Below are 20,527 nucleotides of genomic sequence, written 5' to 3' on the forward strand. Positions count from 1 at the left end.
CGTTATTCTGAGTGCTCTATGTTTAATCTTCAAGTGCATAGTCTTCGAGTGGCACTCCTTAGAGTCTGCCTTGCGCAGTTAGATTGGAGTTTATTTTGTCTTGTGGTGCTTCCGCTTGCCGTTAACGAAGGTTAAGCTTGATTCGGCACTCCGTACGACGCTTGGCACGTCAGCAGGCGGGTCGGAGCCACCTTCGCGACTAAACGGAAGCCTTTGGGCTGAGAGGTCTTTTTTTTCCATATATAAATTGTTGTTGTGGTATTAAGTTGGCTGAGCTTTCTTATGGATTTCCCGGCATTTGGTCTCTTGTCCGGCCCGGGCTAGATCTCGTTATTTTGAAAGTCGGTCCTTGTTTTGGCTTGGTAGGATTTTGGTTTACTGCCTGGTGGTTCTGATAGTACGCCGCGTCGCTGTGGTTGTGTTGCATTTTGTATGGGGCTGTGTGCTCGGAGCCGTGGAGTACCATTTGTGTGAACCGCTTCACTGGGGAGTACCGATCGGGCCATTCTTGGTCCTCTGCTGTATGAAATTATTTTATTATTATTTTAAAGTAACATTATCACTTAAATGGTTTAATTCTTGTTGCGTTAATTGAAACTTGGGTACTGAGAAATGTTGTAGTGTAATTACGGAAGATTTAATAGTGGCACATGCCTCTTTACCTTTCGTAATCTGTTAATTACCGACAGACCTTTAAGCTCATACTCATATCATGTGATTTTCTTAAATTGTTGTATTTTTATGTCATGTGATTTTTTTTTAATTTGCTGAACACTGGTGTACTGTTCCAAGTATTAAAATGTTTCAGGTAGCTGTTACGTGGGTGTAACGCGCGGAACCGCAACGGAGAGAGTAGTTGCGTGCCTTACGTGTCCGTTGTTGGCGCGGCCTGGTGTCCGTTGTTTGTTTAGGTGCACCTGAGTTAAGTACTGTGTTGCCTCCTCCCTTGCGGCCACGTCGTGTTCTTCTCATAAACATTTCCTTCAGGACTCTTAAGTTACTTTTATGCTAGTATTATTTTAATTTTTTACATTGGTAAAATAGTGCGGCCTTCATTATGCACACTGTTTGTCATAATGTCTCGTATATAATGATGTGCGTGTGTAATGGTGCAATAAATGGATGATTGTTATTTATGATGGCGCCCTTCATGCCTCCATTCTTGTCCGTATTGGTACGCTATCTTGTGTTGGTATGCCACAACAGCCGGTTCTCCACGAAGCTGACGTGATTTTCGCCAGTGACACTTCCACTGTCGTATAGTTAGTCACGAATGCATGAGTTAGCACGCTGGATTTGGCGCCCGGCTCCCGCGATGTCGTGTACCACAGCGGCGGCAGGCATTGTTTTGGTTTAGGAACTGCTTTGTCACTTTCGACACACTGCCATATGTCTTCCTATCCAAGTCTCGATTGCGCTAGTTTGCGACAGCGGCTGACGTTGTGTGACGAAGTCTGTTCAGTAGACGCTTTGTAGAGGATTCTGTCGTGACTGACATTCACAGAACATTCGATTCTACTCCCTGCTGGTCTGCAGGAAGTTTGCGTGGCTGCGTCCAGTCCGTGGCGTGTGCAAGCAGCTTCAACTCCTTCGGCGACGGGGTCAGGAGTGGCGGCGATTGTGGCAGCCAGGTGCACTGGTTAGTCGACATCGCGTAGCAGCCTGCGGCTCTCTCGTGGCGTGACTTCATCTGTGGCCAGGTCGAAGATGATTGGTAGGTGGTCTGGCGACAGGGCACAGAGTTTGGTCATGACAGAACAGGGAATCAGTAATCATAAGGCCGTTGCAGCATCCCTGAATATGGAAGTAAATAGGAATATAAAGAAAAGGGAGGAAGGTTTATCTGTTTAGCAAGAGTAATAGAAGGCAGATTTCAGACTACCTGACAGATCAAAACGAAAATTCCTGTTCCGACACTGACAATGTTGAGTGTTTATGGGAAAAGTTCAAGGCAATCGTAAAATGCGTTTTAGACAGGTACGTGCCGAGTAAAACTGTGAGGGACGGGAAAAACCCACCGTGGTTCAACAACAAAGTTAGGAAACTACTGCGAAAGCAAAGAGAGCTTCATTGCAAGTTTAAACGCAGCCAAAACCTCTCAGGGAAACAAAAGCTAAACGATGTCAAAGTTAGCGTAAGGAGGGCTATGCGTGAAGCGCTCAGTGAATTCGAAAGTAAAATTCTATGTACCGACTTGACAGAAAATCCTAGGAAGTTCTGGTCTTACGTTAAATCAAAAGTGGCTCGAAACAGCACATGCAGACACTCCGGAATGATGGTGGCACTGAAGCAGAGGATGACACGCGTAAAGCTGAAATACTAAACACCTTCTTCCAAAGCTGTTTCACAGAGGAAGACCGCATTGCAGTTCCTTCTCTAGATCCTCACACAAACGAAAAAATGGCTGACATCGAAATAAGTGTCCAAGGAATAGAAAAGCAACTGAAATCACTCAACAGAATAAAGTCCACTGGACCTGACGGGATACCAATTCGATTCTACACAGAGTACGCGAAAGAACTTGCCCCCCTTCTAACAGCCGTGTACCGCATGTCTCTAGAGGAACGGAAGGTTCCAAATGATTGGAAAAGAGCACAGTCCCATTCTTCAAGAAGGGTCGTCGAGTAGATGCGCAAAACTATAGGCTATCTCTGGCATCGATCTGTTGGAGAATTTTAGAACATGTTTTTTGCTCGCGTATCATGTCATTTCTGGAAACCCAAAATCTACTATGTAGGAATCAACATGGATGCCGGAAACAGCGATCGTGTGAGACCCAACTCGCTTTATTTGTTCATGAGACCCAGAAAATATTAGATACAGGCTCCCAGGTAGATGCCATTTTCCTTTACTTCCGGATGGCGTTCGATACTGTTCCGCACTGTTTTCTGATAAACAAAGTAAGAGCCTACGGAATATGAGACCAGCTGTGTGGCTGGATTGAAGAGTTCTTTAGCAAACAGAACACAGCATGTTGTTCGCAATGGAGAGACGTCTACAGACGTTAAAGTAACCTCTGGCGTGCCACAGAGGAATGTTATGGGACCATTGCTTTTCACAATATATATAAATGACCTAGTAGATAGTGTCGGAAGTTCCATGCAGCTTTTCGCGGATGATGCTGTAGTATGCAGAGAAGTTGCAGCATTAAAAAATTGTAGCGAAATGCAGGAAGATCTGCAGCGGATAGGCACTTGGTTTAGGGAGTGGCAACTGATCCGTAACATAGACAAATGTAATGTATTGCGAACACATAGAAATAAGGATCCTTTATTGTATGATTATATGATAGCGGAACAAACACTGGTAGCAGTTACTTCTGTAAAATATCTGGGAGTATGCGTGCGGAACGAAGTGGAATGATCATATAAAATTACTTGTTGGTAAGGCGGGTGCCAGGTTGAGATTCATTGGGAGAGTCTATCAACAAAGGAGGTGGCTTACAAGCACTCGTTCGACCTATATTTGAGTATTGCTCGTCAGTGTGGGATCCGTACCAGATCGGGTTGACAGAGGAGATAGAGAAGAGCCAAAGAAGAGCGGCGCGTTTCGTCACAGTGTTATTTGGTAAGCGTGATAGCGTTACGGAGATGTTTAGCAAACTCAATTGGCAGACTCGGCAAGAGAGGCGCTCTGCATCGCGGTGTAGCTTGCTGTCCAGGTTTCGAGAGGGTGCGTTTCTGGATGAGGTATCGAATATATTGCTTGCCCCTACTTATACCTCCCGAGGAGATCACGAATGTAAAATTAGAGAGATTCGAGCGCGCACGGAGGCTTTCCGGCAGTCGTTCTTCCCGCGAACCATACGCGATTGGAAGAGGAGAAGGAGGCACATAAAGTGCCCTCCGCCACACACCGTTGGGTGGCTTGCGTAGTATAAATGTAGATGTAGACGGCTTTGTGGGCGCCCCTTAATGATATCGATGGTTAAGACGTCAGGACGGCAGCGTTCTGGATGGTGTGTGGGGTCATACAGCTTCAGCACTATTGCAACGTTGTCGGTGGCTAATCTGAACTGCCATCTTCCATTCGCGGTGGTCACTCGGGAGTTACATTCCAGGGGTTTGGCGTTCAAATCTCTGTTGATGAAAAGCTTGCCACACAGTGGCACACTGAAGTCGTTGGGTTGTAGGATGCGTCACAGTTGCCGATATGCGGCGATCAACGTCACTTAGTCTGCCGATGTGCTGAGAGCTACGCCTATGGTTTCCTGAGGAGCAGCGAAATTTTGAGGTATACTGCCATCCCTCCATTCCTCTACCTGTGCAGCATCAGTGGACGTTGCCTGACTGCATGTTAACACCATGTTTTAATTAGGTTTCGGTGATGAGGCAGATGTCCACAGCCTCATCATGCAGGAATTGCTAAAACTCTTGATGCCGTTTGCATTCCACACCCAAACAGTAAGTCCCCTTATTGGCATATTAGCCGTGTTGAAGATGCTGGTGTGGTGGTGGCCTAGATGATACGACCATGCGTGGAAGCTGCGAGATAAGCAGCTTTACTTCTGCCATCGTCACCCTCAGTTCTGCAGCTTCACTATTCGTGGCTTTCTCCTCATGGCATGCAGTTGCTCTCAGTTCCATCATCTAGCTGTGAAGCGGTGTAGTCGTGTACTGGTTGTCTCTTTGACTGCCCCCTCGTCTAGCCCTGGTTGGTGGAGAGTGTCCACTCCCACACACGGCTGTTGCGGCAGACACAGGCTGCTCTGCATCGAAAGTTTTTGCTGCGTGTACTGGCGTGGAAGGTGCTGGCCATCCCATCTGCTTTGCGACTGAGTTCTTGAACGCGAGTTAGCTACCGTAACTCGCCATCTGCTTCTCCTGGCAGATGCAGCATATTGGCGAGTCTTCAGTGTTTTGCAGTCTCTGGTAAGGCAGTTCCCTCGCACATTTACCACAGTGTGGAGGCATCTGGCATAAGTTGCTGACATGGTGAAAGCCCTGACATTTGGAGCACCGTAGTGGCCTTCCTCTTCTGCAGAGATTCTCCGTGGTGACTCCGGCCAGCTGGAAAATCTACCTGCCCTCTGCTTTGTCATCAAGGATGACCAGGAAGAGTGCCATGTCAGCGTTGTCCTTTGGCGGCTTCATGCACAATGTAGTGCGAATGGGGAAGCCCATCTGTTCAAGCAGGTTCCTCAGATACCCAGGGTTCATGTTGAAAGGGAGCTTGGGAAGGATGCCCTTAAGTGTCTTCAGCGGCTCTGAGGGTCTCTCTTTCTTTATGCAGGCCCTCTTTCTTTATGAAGTCCATGACTGCATACTAGTCGTCTGTAGTGTGCGTGACAAAAATGGCTCTGAGCACTATGGGACTCAACTGCTGAGGTCATTAGTCCCCTAGAACTTAGAACTAGTTAAACCTAACTAACCTAAGGACATCACAAACATCCATGCCCGAGGCAGGATTCGAACCTGCGACCGTAGCGGTCTTGCGGTTCCAGACTGCAGCGCCTTTAACCGCACGGCCACTTCGGCCGGCCAGTGTGCGTGACAAATCTAACAACTGAAGGTCAGACACACAAAATGTAAAGTTCCCCTTCACTGCAGCCTTGAAAGCTGCTGTCCGCTGGATGTGTGGGCAGTTGCGTCTTCTTCTGCTACTTGTCTCCATTTGCTTATCTATCCGTGTTGGTGATGTTTGTGAAGCGGCTAATAGTCTAGTGCTGCACCTGCCGCGTGCACAAAAGACCTAATGCTGTGCTTGCAGCCAGGCTTCGCCACATTAGGCTTTGTGGTCCCGGTTCCCTTCTGCAAAGCCTTCTGCAGCATGCCTCTGGCCACACTGGTACTGGGACATTCAGAACATTAAGCTACTTTAACATCAACAGAGTGCTGTCATGTTTGCTCATCCTTCTAGTCGTTGGAAGCAGCTGGGCGTTCCTATTCAGATGCAGGGGCAGCGAATTACAAGGGGAGGCCGCCAATTGTGAAATTCAGATTCGATTCATACTGCGCATAAGAAAAGCTCATGGCCAGAGGTGTAATGTGGCAAAGCACCAAGATGCACTTCTCAGCCGTTGTCGAGAAAATCGACAGTTAAGAGAAACCGTTGCGGTGAAATACTCTCTACGATTAATAATTTTCTACAGCGTCGTGGAGCATGCGGTAAGCGCTCGGGTTCGTAATCCGAAGGTCGCCGCATCGAATCTCGCGCCATGCAATTTTTTTTTATTATTAGTTTTTTGTAATTTATATATATATATATATATATATATATATATATATATATATATATATATATATACTATTAATGAATTGCTTATACATACTGGTGAAGGCGGATCGCTCTCCAATTGTACCGCCTCCATTTTTCCCTTTTCTTAACTGGGTGTACCAAAGCTCTCCCGTCCGCACTGATTTTCGACGATGTTATAAGTTGCGCTAGGGACCCCATGTACCTTCTTTCGAAGTTAGCAGGCAACTACGCTGTTATGCGGCGGCTCGTTTCGGCCCATTCAACATCTGTCCTTCAAGTGTAACGAGCGAGTAACGGAGTTTATATTTCATACATGCCGCAGCAAATCTGTGTTCGTGGGGTCTCCATTCTAATTCGAACCTTTGACTTACGCTACACGTATTCGTTTCGGAATACCGTTTCTACGTCTTCCGTTAACTATACGTGGTTAACATTATGAAGACAATTAATAACATTTGTGAAATACAACTTTGTTTGCGGAAAACATAATGATGTTCGAAGTCGCCAGTTTTTGCACGACAAACGACTTTCAACAACTTATTATATGCATAATTGTTGCAACTGATTGCCGGGAATTATATATATGAATTACAAAAAACAAATACAAAAAAAGGGTTGCATGGCGCGAGATTCGATCCGGCGACTTTCGGATTACGAACCCGAGCGCTTACCGCTGCGCCACGACGCCGTAGAAAATTATTAATCGTAGAAAGTATTTCACCGCAACGGTTTCTCTTAACTGTTGATTTTCTCGACAACGGCTGAGAAGTGCATCTTGGTGCTTTGCCACATTACACCTCTGGCCATGAGCTTTTCTTATGCGCAGTATGAATCGAATCTGAATTTCACAATTGGCGGCCTCCCCTTGTTAGCTCTACACCTTCCTCTTCTGCTGTGGCCTAGCTGGTCCACCTGGGGTGAGAATTCCTCATCAGTAGTGACGGAAGCAATGATGGAAATAAAAGAAAGGTTCAGGAGTGGAATTAAAATACAATGTGAAAGGATATCAGTGAGACGATTCGCTGATGACATTGCTATCCTGAGTGAAAGTGAAGAAGAATTAAATGATCTGATGAACGGAATGAACAGTCTAATGAGTACACAGTATGGTTTGAGAGTAAATCGGAGAAAGACGAAGGTAATGAGAAGTAGTAGAAATGAGAACAGCGAGAAACTTAACATCAGGATTGATGGTCACGAAGTCAATGAAGTTAAGGAATTCTGCTACCTAGGCAGTAAAATAACCAATGACGGACGGAGCAAGGAGGACATCTGAAGCAGACTCGCTATGGCAAAGAAGGCATTTCTGGCCAAGAGAAGTCTACTAATATCAAATACCGGCCTTAATTTGAGGAAGAAATTTCTGAGGATGTACGTCTGGAGTACAGCATTGTATGGTAGTGAAACATGGACTGTGGGAAAACCGGAACAGAAGAGAATCGAAGCATTTGAGATGTGGTGCTACAGACGAATGTTGAAAATTAGGTGGACTGATAAGGTAAGGAATGAGGAGGTTCTACGAAGAATCGGAGAGGAAAGGAATATGTGGAAAACACTGATAAGGAGAAGGGATAGGATGATAGGACATCTGCTAAGACATGAGGGAATGACTTCCATGGTACTAGAGGGAGTTGTAGAGGGCAAAAACTGTAGAGAGAGATTGGAATACGTCAAGCAAATAATTGAGGACGTAGGTTGCAAGTGCTGCTCTGAGATGAAGAAGATAGCACAGGAAAGGAATTCGTGGCGGGCCGCATCAAACCAGTCAGTAGACCGATGACAAAAATAAATAAATAAATAAATAAATAAAAAAATAAAAAAATAAAAAAATAAAATAAAATAAAATAAAATAAAATAAAGTGACGGAACATTTCCGAGAGGTCTGTGTTACCACTATGACCTCGCCTTCGGCAGGTACGTCTGCCCTAGCGCTGGCTGGCATGTCTGAAATGGCTACAAATGGCGCATTGGCACTGACCTGACTCATTGCACCAGTGTTTTCTGGGATGCATACCGGATGCCTCACGTTCGGGGTGACAGCCTCGTTGCCTTCATGTTGATAGAGCTGCCTGCTGGTTGCGAGTTGGTGATGAAAATCTCTTCATCTGAAGGTTTACTCCTCTTGTGTTGAGTACGACTTCGCCAGTGACGATCGTTTGCCGGCATGGCCGTGGCCACTGTCTGAACCAGCGATCTGCAGCTTCAGTCTCCAGGTAAACAGCGATGGTATCGTCTTCAAATGGGTCAAATGGCTCTGAGCACTAAGGGACTTAACATCTCAGGTCATCAGTCCCCTAGAACTCAGAACTAACCTAAGGACATCACACACATCCATTAGAACCGCTCGGCCACTCCAGCAGGCTCCTCTTCTCTCTAAGGAGTGCAGAGGCAATGAATCCGCTACCTGATACTGATCAAGATAACCATCTCATTGTCTGAGTCTGAATTCGGGTCATTCATAGTTGGGGATGGGGGTGGGTGGGGGACATATGGCCGCCAGCAGAAAAACTTCCACCAGGCAGTGCCTCACCACACGCTTTGCATTGTCTCCACGGAATCCCTGGTCGGCCGCTCTGTCACGGCCAGGTTTGAAGATATTACAGGTTTCTCTCGAAAACACGTTACACCCTGCTTCTTTGGAGCAACAAACGTCGCCAAACAGAGCTAGTGCACGGCATGACTGCGCTCGGCTGAATACAGTGGTTGAGTGTCGGAGTAATGTGTTCTGCCCATCAACGTATCCTCTAGACTGCTCACCTCTCCTGTGGGCGGGTCAATCACGCGTCTCCGGAACAGGGCGCCGCGCTGGTGGTAGGGGAACGCAGCCTGGGTGGTGGTGGGGGAACGCAGCCTGGGTGGTGGTAGGGGAACGCAGCCGCACCCTGGTGTGGACGTCGAGTCTCGGTGTTGGTCCATCCTGTCTGCAAGCGCAAGCGCATGCGGTCGTGTTGCATTCTCTAACCGCGGAATCATCCGACGCTGTGCTCTGTTGAAGTCCACTGTCCACATTGAAACGCGTTACGCTCTTGCCTGCTTCAGGTTTCATTCTTTTCTTCACTCAGCTCACTCCATCCATCGATATGATACGTCCAGTTATCAATAAATTCCGATGTGTTTGCAAAAGAGCGGTATTATCTGTGGGACTGGGTGATGATGATAGAAGATTTACTTTAATTTCTGTTACGGTGTAAAGTCAAGCGCCGGTACGCCAGTCGGGAACGAGAGAGCAGAGAGGGCTGTGACGAGACGTCAGCTGACCGAACCCCCTCCAGGAAGACAAGGCGGCAGCAGCGGCCCGTATGCAAAGAGAACAACAACAACACGCTCGACTGGTCGCGGCCCAGTTCTACAGAAGCAAGAAGACTAAGACGTGAATAGAAGTGTCAAAGCTTGTACGTTATATGTAGCTCAATATTACACTATTGGCCACTAAAATTGCTACACCACGAAGATGACGTGCTACAGACGCGAAATCTAACCGACAGGAAGAGGATGCTGTGATATGCAAATGATTAGCTTTTCTGAGCATTCACGCAAGGTTGGCGCCGGTGGCGATACCTATAACGTGCTGACACCAGGAAAGTTTCCAACCGATTACTCATACACAAACAGCAGTTGACCGGCGTTGCCTGGTGAAACGTTGTTGTGATGCCTCGTGTGAGGAGGAGAAACGCGTACCATCACGTTTCCGACTTTGATAAAGGTCGCATTGTAACCTATCGCGATTGCAGTTTATCGTATCGCGACATTGCTGCTCGCGCGTTGGTCGAGATCCAATGACTGTTAGCAGAATATGGAATCGGTGGGTTCAGGAGGGTATTACGGAACGCCGTGCTGGATCCCAACGGCCTCGTATCACTAGCAGTCGAGAGAACAGGCATCTTATCCGCATGGCTGTAACGGATCGTACAGCCACGTCTCGATCCCTGAGTCAACAGATGGGGACGTTTGCAACACAACAACCATCTGCACGAACAGTTCAAATGGCTCTGAGCACTATGCGACTCAACTTCTGAGGTCATTAGTCGCCTAGAATTTAGAACTAATTAAACCTAACTAACCTAAGGACATCACACACATCCATGTCCGAGGCAGGATTCGAACCTGCGACCGTAGCGGTCGCTCGGTTCCAGACTGTAACGCCCAGAACCGCACGGCCATTCCGGCCGGCACGAACAGTTCGACGACGTTTGCAGCAGCGTGGACTATCAGCTTGGAGACCATGGCTGCGGTTACCGTTGACGCGCATCACAGACAGGAGCGCCTGCGATGGTGTACTCAACAACGAACCTGGGTGCACGAATGGCAAAACGTCATTTTTTCGGATGAATCCAGGTTCTGTTCACAGCATCATGATGGTCGCATCCGTGTTTGGCGACATCGCGGTGAACGCACATTGCAAGCGTGTATTCGTCATCGCCATACTGGCGTATCACCCGGCGTGATAGTATGGGGTGCCACTGGTTACAGGGCTCGGTCACCTCTTGTTCGCATTGACGGCACTTTGAACAGTGGACGTTACATTTCAGATATGTTACGACCCGTGGCTCTACCCTTCATTTTATCCCTTTGAAACCTTACATTTCAGCAGGATAATGCACGACCGCTTGTTCCAGGTCCTGTACGGGCCTTTGTGGATACAGAAAATGTTCTACTGCTGCCCTGGCCAGCACATTCTCCAGATCTCTCACCAGTTGAAAAGTCTGGTCAATGGTGGCCAAGTTACTGGCTCGTGACAATACGGTAGTCACTACTCGTGATGAAGTGTGGTATCGTGTTGAAGCTGCATGGGTACGCCATCGAAGCTCTGACTCAATGCCCAGGCGTATCAAGGCCATTATTGCGGTCAGAGGTGGTTGTTCTGGGTACTGATTTCTCTGGATCTATGCACCCAAATTGCGTGAAAATGTAATCACATGTCAGTTCTAGTATAACAGATTTGTCCAATGAATACCCGTTTATCATCTGCATTTCTTCTTGGTGTATTCAGTTTTAATGGCCAGTAGTGTAGTATTGTTATACTGAAGCTGGTTTATTCCGGATGTGGCCCTTTGGTTTCGACACATCTATGTAGTTGCCAAGTTAAGTATTATCATTTGCTTTTGTGTAATAAAACTCATTAATACGATTTGCTAGAATTGTTTGCCTAGCGATCCGAGAGAGCAGGTTTCCTAGGCACCACGCAATAGACGATTAGGCAGCAATCAACAATTTCTCTTGATTCTAAAGTGCATGTTGAATTAATTCTGGTAGTTAGTGGTAAGTTAAAACGTGGCCTTCCCAGTTTCGTCTTGTATTGGCCTGCCTTCAGTGGACTCATCGTGCGCTTTAGGGTAACGCCAGCCACCTGAGTCTCGTGAGTGGCTGTCGGCTCTCACATCCACTGCGGCAGAGGGTGGAGTGCACCTGTTGACAAGAGCAGAAATGCTTGGGGAACAATTCACTTGCGTGCTGAGATCAGCGAACTTGTTTATTCAGGACCCACAACTACATTCGAAGAGTTAGGGCCAATCATTTCTTTCCATTTGAGCCGTGGTAAAAATTGTTGTTTTGAAGAGCGGGCCGCAACGCGTAGTGTGTAGCAGTCGTCCTCCGTTTCTGGCGGTGGCGTCGCTGTGTCAATCGCAGCTTTGGGTCTCCCTCTGTTGGGAAATGGGAAAGGTTGCCTGTTCACGTGCATTTAAGGGGCGCTATGAGCTCGCCAGTCAGTCAGTCTGGGTCAGTCTCTCGTCCGCATTTGTTAGGCAGTTGGTGTCTGTCTGTCATTCGGAGTGCTAGTATGTCTGTTGTTCGGATCAACCTTTAAAGCTGGCAAAATGAGAGTATTTCCACTCCGCCAGTAAGGGATCTCAGCGAGTGGTCTCCCGGTCGGGGCTTAGTTCCTGCATCTGAGTCTGCGCGGTAGGTCGCCAGTCTGCTCGAGTTTGCTCAGGCAATGGTCATTGGCGGTTGGATCGATCGGTTGGTCGGTCGCGTACTAAGACAGAAGACTTGTCCGTCTTGAGCGTCGGCGCATGTGAGGTCGCCACGTGAGTCCAGTGGCCGCGGTGTATAGCGAGGGGTAGTGGCTTCGCGGTCGACACGAGAGCAACAGGAGTCAACCCACGACATCAGTCTGGCCTGTGCGAGCTGCGACGCCGTGAGACGGGAGATCGGCGTGCCTTCCTGCATACGTTGAAGCGGCTGGCAGCAGACGGTTCGGGAGACCGTCTTCTCGAGAAACCGCAGTTTATTGGAAGTTAAGTGATTGGTGATATATTGTTTGATTTACTCTTGTTAAATTCTACTTGTTTTCTTGGTGAGGTCACCAGCCGGTGTCGTCCCACCATTCTTCTCCGTTTTCCCACCCGCGGGAAGGTAGTTGTTTATAAATTGGGTGGTCGGTTTTTCCCTTGTGGAGTAGGGGCGGGTTAGAGCAACCTGCAGTTCGGATTGTTCGGTAATCTCTCTATCAATCTACCGTACGTTACTAGTTGCCTCTGTCATGTTTGTCGGATTTTGTGTGTTAACGAATACCTGAAATATGTTTGGATCTTTGGAAACATCGATATTATTGCCTATGATCTAGGGAGGCGGTATCTGTGTACTGTAGAGCATCTTAATTATTGTTTGGCCAACCTTGTAGAATATTATATAAGATTGCATTTCATGGGCTTTTATTTAAATGATGATTTTAGTATATAAAGTTGCCATCCTTTCACCGTAAGACTTTTCTTGGATGTTAAAATCAAGTTGCACCTTCGGTGGCTAGGTTAATATTTAAATTGTTAGTGTCTGTACCATTTCCATCCCTCCTGGGGGGGTGCATAGTTTGTATGCTTGTGTATATTGTTAAAACTCTTAGTTTAAAGTTATCTGGTTTGTTGCAGGTTTGCACCAGTGTAGTCTTTCAGAGGCTATTGTGAGCGGTCATAACTACGGCCGTGTCAAAAGGGAGAAGCAAGGTTCTCTGCCTGAAATCTCATACAGTCAAAACTTGTTTCTTTCTGCCTCTGAATAAATTGTAACTTTGATATTTGGAGGGTGCTTTCTGATAATAATTTTAAATCTGTTACTTTGAAGAAAATGCTGTTAGGCACTATTAAAGTGAATAAAATTCCCATTTGTTAAAAGGAATTTGGTTATGATTTCATCAGTTACTCCCTGGCAACTACTTCCATGCTTACATAGTGTGATTAAATGTGTTAACGTTCTTGATGAATCGCAAGTAAATAAAATAACTTCTTAAGAATATTATTTGAAAATAAATCACGGTTCACCATTTTCGTGCACACAGTTCATTTACATACACCTCGACCGTAGTTGGGGACTTGCACGATGAGATGGGATCTGAGTGCATGTCAGTGGCAAAGCAGACGTAACCCAGTGGCGCCTTGCACGGTTTGCTAAGTCGTTGTGCAGACGTATTTCTACCGTCACTTTGACAAAAGAGAGGCAGAACCCATTGGCGATGCATAGCTTCTTCGTTTGTTCAAAATCGAAAAATCTTTTATGCTGTCCTCTTAACACCGTTGACTTGCCTGTCTACCCTAGTTGACCGTTCATGATGTGTTCTGTAAGGCGCTGCGAGATGCGTCAATGAGCCTGTCCCATGTGCTGCATCACACATGCTTGGAATGACATGGGGTTTTATTAGAACCAAAAAAAAAAATTCAAAAGTTCAAAAAATGTCCAACAGACGGCGCTTCATCTGATAGGAATAGCAATAATTAGCATAACAAAGTAAGACAAAGCAAAGATGAAATGGTCAATATGTCCACCATCATTCCTCAACAATAGCTGTAGTCGAGGAATAATGTTGTGAACAGCACTGTAAAGCATGTCCGGAGTTATGGTGAGGCATTGGCGTCGGATGTTGTCTTTCAGCATCCCTAGAGATGTCAGTCGATTACGATACTATTGCGACTTCAGGTAACACCAAAGCCAATAAACGCACAGACTGAGGTCTGGGCACCTGGGAGGCCACGCTTGACGAAAGTGGCGGCTGAGCACACGATCATCACCAAACGACGCTCGCAAGAGGTCTTTCACGTGTCTAGCAATATGGGGTGGAGCGCCATCCTGCATAAACATCGTACGTTCCAGCAGGTGTTTATCAGCCAGGCTGGGGATGATGCGAAACTGTAGCATATCGGCGTACCTCTCGCCCGTCACGGTAGCAGTTACAAAACCAGAATCACGCACTTCCTCGAAGAAAGTAGGCCCAATAACGGATGTGGTAAATCCAACCCACACCGTGACTTTCTCGTTGTGCAATGGAGTTTCCACGACAGTTCTAGGATTTTCGGTAGCCCAAATTCTACAGTTGTGCGCGTTGACAGACCCTCGGAGCGTGAAATGAGCTTCGTCGGTCCACAACACGTTACTCAACCAACCGTCATCTTCCGCCATCTTTTGAAACGCCCGCACCGCAAATGCCCTCCGCTTCACTAAATCGCCAGATAACAGTTCATGATGCCGATGGATTTTGTACGGATAGCATCGGAGGGTACGCCTAAGTGCCAACCAAACAGTAGTGTATGGAATGCCTGTGCGACGTGAGACTGCACGAGCGCTGACTTCCCCGTGCATAGACGAACCCGCTACAGTCTCCATTTCTTCCTGGTCTCAGGAGCATTACGCCTTGTGCTCGGTCGGCCACTACGGGGTCTATCGTCTAAACAACCCGTGGCATTGAACTTCGAAATCAATCTCGCCACAGAAGCTTTTGTCAACAGACCTTTACACTTTCGAATCCCCTTCCTACGGCGATAGGATCGCAACGCTGAACTAGCACATTCGCCATTCTGATAATACATCTTCACTAAAAGCGCCTTTTCAGGTAACGTCAACATGCTGCGACTGATGGCGCATTTGATTCTCTCTCTCATTACAGCTCCTTCTATACACGATTGTCATGCGCAGTCACTGACGTTTTGCTGTCCAGCGAAATCTGTCGGACATTTTGTGAACTTTTTTTTTGTTCTAATGAAACACCATGTCTTTCCAAGCATGTGTGTCAATTTTTACCTCTCTATCTACATTATTCCTTGGTTTATTAAGTTTTCAAATTTATACTGACTTTTTGATCACCCGGTATATTTATTTGCTGTTTCTCCATTATTCTCGCAATATTTGCCTTCAGCGGCGCTGCATGTGGCAGGAACTTAAACGTTTAGCTTCTTTCTCTTCTGTTTTGTCCTCCCTGCTTTGCGTTTCGTTGTAGCTGTTTTTGCGGAAAGTTTTCCCTAGATGCTGTGACTAAGAGGTCAGCTGTCCAGCGGCAGAACATAGCACACGGACACTTCGCCGAAAGTTGATGCGTCGAAAGTCATTGAAAGTTTGCTACGACGCCATCACTCGAGTAATCACCCGAAAAGATTATATCACTGGAATACTCCAGTACAATATAAATAAAACTATAACGGTTTATGACAGGATTCCAGAGTGATTTAATCATGCATGTCAGGTTTTTCACTAATTCAAAGTTTCAGTATGAAAAAATTAATTGGAGGTCGTTTGTGCCGTGCGCCAGTTATGTCGATGTCTTGGTATCGATAGAGCAGGATGCGTGAGTATATGTAGCCTGGAGAAGTAATGACCATTGGCGGAAGAAAGGAGATTTTAATTTTGGCTGCGATTACTAAGTGAGTGCAGTTGGAGGATCGGCCTGCAGTTCCTGGTGAAAGACAGACCAGTGGACTAGGTCGCTCCCTAACAATTCAGCATTCTGTTCGCCATGTGTTATTATTGTGTCCTTTGAACACAGAAGTTGCGTATCCTTAATTGGGATTTTGAGATTTGTTAAATACACTACTGGCCATTAAAATTGCTACACCAAGGAGAAACGCAGATGATAAACAGGTATTCATTGGACAAATATATTATACTAGAACTGGCATGTGATTACATTTTCACGCAATTTGGGTGCATAGATCCTGAGAAATCAGTATCCAGAACAACCACCTTTGGCCGTAATAACGGCCTTGATGCGCCTGGGCATTGGGTCAAACAGAGCTTCGATGGCGTGTACAGGTACAGCTGCCCATGCAGCTTCAACACGATACCACAGTTCATCAAGAGTAGTGAGTGGCGAATTGGGACGAGCCAGTTGCTCGACCACCATTGACCAGACGTTTTCAGTTGGTGAGAGATCTGGAGAATGTGGTGGCCAGGGCAGCAGTAGAACATTTTCTGTATCCACAAAGGCCCGTACAGGACCTGCAACATGCGGTTCTGCGTTATTCTGAAATGTAGGGTTTCGCAGGGATCGAATGAAGGGTAGGGCCACGGGTCGTAACACATCTGAAATGTAACGTCCACTGTTCAAAGTGCCGTCAATGCGAACAAGAGGTGACCGAGACGTGTAACCAATGGCACCCCATACCATCATGCCGGGTGATACGCCAGTATGGCGATGACGAATACACGCTTCCAATGTGCGTTCACCACGATGTCGCCAAACACGGATGCGATCATCACGATGCCGTAAACAGAACCTGGATTCATCCGAAAACAATGACGTTTTTCTTTCGTGCACCCAGGTTCGTCGTTGAGTACACCAGTGGTGGCGCTTCTGTCTGTGATGCAGCCACAAGGGTAACCGCAGCCATGGTCTCCGAGCTGATAGTCCATGATTCTGAAAACGTCGTCGAACTGTTCGTGCAGATGGTTGCCGTTTTGCAAACGCCCCCATCTGTTGACTCAGGGATCGAGACGTGGCTGCACGATCCGTTACAGCCATGCGGATAAGATGCTTGTCATCTCGACTGCTAGTGATACGAGGCCGTTAGGATCCAGCACCAGGCAGCGCCGGTCAACTGCTGTTTGCGTATGAGAAATCGGTTGGAAACTTTCCTTATGTCACCACGTTGTAGGTGTCGCCAGCGGCGTCAACCTTGCGTGACTGCTCTGAAAAGCTAATCATTTGCATATCACAGCATCTTCTTCCTGTCGGTTAAATTTCGCGTATGTAGCACGTCATCTTCGTGATGTAGCAATTTTAATGGCCAGTAGTGTAGTTTGACTTAATATGCTCATAATTGTAGAGAGCGGTATTATTGTGTTAAGATGTGTGGCGACTATACCGTTTGAGGCAGTCAGTGTGCTGTAGTTCAGGTGGCCTCTTTCGTGTGTGTAATTCGTGCTTTAAGTTTCAGACAGAAACGGTGAGGGAAACGGCGGGCGGTTAGGGGAGAAGTACGAAATGGCGAGCAACTAGGAAAAGAGAAGAAGGAAGTAACACGGAGCTATAACTCGAATGCTTATACATAGGAATCCAGAAAAATGTTGGCTCTCTTTGATAGACAATATTAATGGAACAAAATGACACATAGTTACAATTCCTGCATGAGTCGAAGTTTATTTTATGTGTCCAATGTGATTACCATTAGAAGCCAAACAACATCGATGCCGCTGATCTGTTGACTGAACTTCAGCTGTGGGCATTGCCATTGTGAGAGCCGCACAGGTCGCCTCGATGGTTTCTCGTAGCTCGTTCACTGTAGCTGGCTTCTGATGATAAACGTCATTTGTCAAGGCCCGTCATAGGTAGGTGTAAGGTCTGGAGATCGTGGTGGGTACTTAACAGCTCCTGTTTCATCTACCTATCATCCAGCTAGATTTTCATCCAAGTAGGCTCTGACATCTCTGTGGTAATGAGGCGGAGCGCCATCATTTTGTAGGGAAAGTCTTTGAGTGCCAAACACCTCTCGGATGGCTGGTAAAATCGACGTCTGTAGCATTCGAACATACACCTCACTAGATACGACACCTTCAAAGAACCTGGGCCGTGGCTAGCTCATGCTATGCGTTGGATTAAACCTTGGTTGCTATTCTGCGTTTAGTCTCCCGCAGTTATCGCGATTATGCTGTTATCCTCTCTGTCCACGGGTGGCAGCAGTGGTGTGTATCGATATTCGCACCTTGGACTATCTTTGGCCTGGCGTTAATAGTTTCCATCTGGGCTGTGTTCGGGCAGTTGGGCGGTTGGCGTGGAGCAGCGGAGATATCTCCGCGGAGCGTTGTTTGGCCAGGTCCGCTGGCGGCCTCTATGCGGTGTCGGAGTGTGTGGTGCTGTTCCCTTTGCTACGAGGGTCGTGGCTCACCGATCCTTGACATGAAAGTTGAGTTTTGACTTAATCTACCAGAAAGTCACGACTGTTCACATTGTGTCGTTTGGTGTTTGTTGGCACCTGTTGGGATATTACCCAAGCAAAAACGTGTGTTTTCAAGTTGGCAAATTTTAGCCACCCTCCGGTGGAGTTTAACTGTATTTGATTATTTGAACTGAAGTGCACCAGCGGAATCTTCTGCCATGTGGCCGTTAACGTTCCAGGTACCTTCTCTGGCCGGTGGCGTAAGTTCAGGCAGTGTATTTTCCCCATCGTGTTGTCGCTGTCCAGCACAGTGTGTAGTTTGACAGCTCAATGTATAACTGGTTGCAGGCGCCAATACCTTCTACATTGTTCCATTGAACTCCCTGTTGTGTGCTGGTCGGGTGAAGCGGTGCGTCTGTTGACTGTCTGTAGGTTGGGTTGTCGTCGGATCGACAATGGTTAGGCTGATGCCCGTCTCACCTAAGCGAGCGTTAGTGTTTGAATTCCAGGCCGACCCTCGGAACTTCTGATTGCTTTTGGGTGTAATGCCTTTTCGTTTGTTCTTGTTGTTTGTACTTGTATGGCTTCTAGTCGATTTTTAGATTAAGATTGTTTTGACCTTAAGGCATCAGATGGTTTATGCCTTCAGCCTAATTTAAGAACTGTTTTACAAAAAGGCTTTGACATTTTTAAAGTTAATGTTATTGAGTCGTAAGTGTTGGGCCTTCAGCCGATTTTGAATTAAACTTGTTCTGATCTTAAAGTGTCAGATTCTTTGGGCCTTCAGCCTATTTAAGGAACTGTTTTAAGATAAGGCTTTGCCTTTTAGATTTCCGATTTTGATGAGCTTTAAGTTATTCGCTTTCAGCCGTTTTTAAATTAAAGTGGTCTTGCCATTAATGCATGAGATTGTATTGCGCATTCAGCCGCTAATTAAATTCCAAAACTAAAGCTGTGATTTTTTAAAATTTTTTTCTTGCCTCTTATAATGTTTGATCAAATAAAAGGTTGTGTCGTATCGCCCGCCGTACAGCAGCCGTCAACTCGGCGCGGCGTGCTACAACACGCGCGGCACGCAGCGAGTACCGCTGGCGCCGCACACGATGTCAACAACTGGCGCCAGTGAACGCGTCGTCGCGGGGATAGCGGCAACGTACACACCACTATCGACACGGATTACCCTGGCGGCGCTGCCCTTGCCACCAGAGTGAGCAACCGTATAAGGGCGCCATCTAACAACACTCTGACTCGCCGGACCTACTGATTTAAGCGAGCTCCCTGAGCCCGTTTAACCAGTTCAATCTTCGCCGATGACCTTGTCACTACCCCGCTGCTGGATTCACGACGACCGTACCGTACTGTGGCCTCCCTGGCTGGAAACTTGCGACGCGTCGGTATCGACTGGTTGGCTGTGGTTTGGACTTGTATTCTCTACTAGTGACTCTGATTTCTCCTTGGTGCTACAGTCAGCGAAATCTTGTGTAGTCGAACTTAAGTTTGTTTTGAGTGACAGAAGGTCAAATAAATTTGGTTATCACGGAATATTTGTTGTGTTATAGTGAGGACATAACACAACAGGTTGTATGTTCGACTGTAACTGACAGCCGCTTATATTGGTCCGTTTCCACAACTTAAACTACCTGTCCTCTTCAACTGTACTGCCTACTGCGCTATTCCTTATTGCTGTATCTATAGCGTTAGTGAACTTCAAACGTATCTCGTCATTCCTTAGTACTTCCGTATCCCACTTCTTTGCGTATTGATTCTTCCTGACTAATGTCTTGAACTTCAGCCTACTCTTCATCACTACTATATTGTGATCTGAGTCTATATCTGCTCCTGGGTACGCCTTACAGTCCAGTATCTGATTTCGGAATCTCTGTCTGACCATGATGTAATCTAATTGAAATCTTCCCGTATCTCCCGGCCTTTTCCAAGTATACCTCCTCCTCTTGTGATTCTTGAACAGAGTATTCGCTATTACTAGCTGAAACTTGTTACAGAACTCAATTAGTCTTTCTCCTCTTTCATTCCTTGTCCCAAGCCCATATTCTCCTGTAACCTTTTCTTCTACTCTTTCCCCTACAACTGCATTCCAGTCGCCCATGACTATTAGATTTTCGCCCCCTTTACATACTGCATTACCCTTTCAATATCCTCATACACTTTCTCTATCTGTTCATCTTCAGCTTGAGACGTCGGCATGTATACCTGAACTATCGTTGTCGGTGTTGGTCTGCTGTCGATTCTGA

Source organism: Schistocerca nitens, chromosome 10 (assembly GCF_023898315.1).
Source record: "Schistocerca nitens isolate TAMUIC-IGC-003100 chromosome 10, iqSchNite1.1, whole genome shotgun sequence".
In the NCBI taxonomy this organism is placed as follows: domain Eukaryota; kingdom Metazoa; phylum Arthropoda; class Insecta; order Orthoptera; family Acrididae; genus Schistocerca; species Schistocerca nitens.